The 1866-nt window shown below is 35.9% G+C and overlaps 1 non-coding gene across 1 annotated transcript; it reads right to left on the bottom strand.

Moving 5' to 3' along the window:
* Positions 1-1302: 1302 nt before the first annotated feature.
* LOC121251299 lies at positions 1303-1409 on the bottom strand. Its single transcript, XR_005937967.1, has one exon. It is a non-coding gene; the product is annotated as a small nucleolar RNA R71 (small nucleolar RNA).
* Positions 1410-1866: the final 457 nt, after the last annotated feature.

Here is a 1866-nt window from a genome sequence, read left to right as displayed (position 1 = left end):
CTCCACCGTTGAAAAATAATATTTAGAGTGGAGATTGCCGAAAGAAATACTCTCTCATTGAACATATTTCGGTGCAATCAAGGTATGTGGCTCTTTATTAAGCTATTTTACAATAATGTTTACTGGATAGTTTGTTTTTTATATTTTTATATTAGTATCATATAGACTATGCTAGTTGTTTTCTTATTCTTTACTTTTTTACTCAACTCTTATGTTGGATCTCACTAGTGCCTAGGTATTTAATTTGGACTAAGCAATTTCTATTATCACTCATATAGAATATAATATTATGACGGAGATGAGTTTATCTATTTATCACTATTTGAAATCAGTGAGGAAAACTTTCCAGTTAATTATACAACTTTTGTATGCTCTCTTAAATAGCATATCCTAGACATTAGATCAAGTTGTTTTTTCTATCAAGGAAATCAAAACACAGATGCTACAAATAGAGATGGGTTTAGAACTTAAAAGGGAGTTAGACACACCTCTAAACTGTTGCAAAGGAACAAGAAAGAATAAAACAGAAACATCAAAAAGAAAATAAAAAGAAAGCCCAACCTGTGAAACATATTTGTCGTGGGAGAATAATGGAAGAGAACAGGGGAGCTTGTACCATTCCTGTGGGTTCTTGAAGTATGTCTTCAACCCTTGAGGCTGTGCATTCGTCGCAAATGAAGACGATATCATGCACCATAGACATCGCCGCTGTCGATGCCGAGGTCAACACCTCGTTTCCATAGTCGTTGTTCCCGTTGTGCAACATTTGCCCTTGTGCAAAATCTTTCACGCTAACATTTTTTATCATGTATGTCAAAATCGTTGTGCAAAATCTTTCCATAGCCATTGTTCCTGCTGACATTCATGCTCTCCATGTGTAAAATCGTTTCCATAGTCGTTGTTCCTGCTGATCTCTCTTTATGCGAAGAATCCATCGTCTGCTCTTTATAGTTAACTTTTAAATTTTCTAGTCGTTAGCTTTCAGTAATATTAGTAAAGAAACTAATAATTTTGAGATTAAGCATGTCTCATTCAGATGGTACAGCAGGAGCAGTTTGGTGGAGGACCTATTGAGGATCCACATGCACACATTGCCAATTTCTTGGAGATTTGTGATAAAATTAAGATGAATGCACACATTGCTCTCTGTAGTGATGATGTCATTCTGCTCCAACTTTTTCCATTTTCTATAAAGGATAAAGCTAAGACCTGGTTGAATTCCAAAGCGCCTAATTCTTTCACCACCTGGAATGTCTTGTCACAAGCTTTTCTGAATAAGTATTTTTCCCTGGTAAGACTACCAAACTTAGAAATGATATTACTAGTTTTGTTCAACTTGATGGTGAATCTTTGTATAAAGCCTAGGAGAGGTTTAAAGAATTGCAGATGAAGTGTCCACATCATGGTCTTCCTAATTGGCTGATTGTACAGACTTTCTATAATGGATTAACACATTCAGTCTGGATTACCATAGACGCAGTTGCATGAGGTAATTTAATGAGTAAGTCAACAGAAGAGGCATATGAGTTGTTAGAAGGAATGACCTCTAACAATTATCAGTGGTCTAATGAAAGAGGTATGCCTAAGAAAGTTATAGGTATGTATGATGTAGATGGCATGAACATGTTAAATGCCAAGGTAGATTCTCTGGTAAAAATGCTCGGTAAGCTAGGTAATGTGAATTCTGTTTCTAGTCATGTATTGAGTTATGATTGCTGTGGAGGAGCTCACATGAGTGCTGATTGTATGCAAGTAAAGCAAATCCAATTTGTATCTAATTTTAACATGCAGCAGCAGCAGAACAACCCTTATTCCAACACATACAACCTAGGCTGGAGGAATCATCCTAACTTTTCATAGAAAGAT

Source organism: Juglans microcarpa x Juglans regia, chromosome 2D (genome assembly GCF_004785595.1).
Source record: "Juglans microcarpa x Juglans regia isolate MS1-56 chromosome 2D, Jm3101_v1.0, whole genome shotgun sequence".
Lineage (NCBI taxonomy): Eukaryota > Viridiplantae > Streptophyta > Magnoliopsida > Fagales > Juglandaceae > Juglans > Juglans microcarpa x Juglans regia.
The sequence above is the reverse complement of the archived record's forward strand: the minus strand, read 5'-3'. Positions and strand labels throughout refer to the sequence as shown.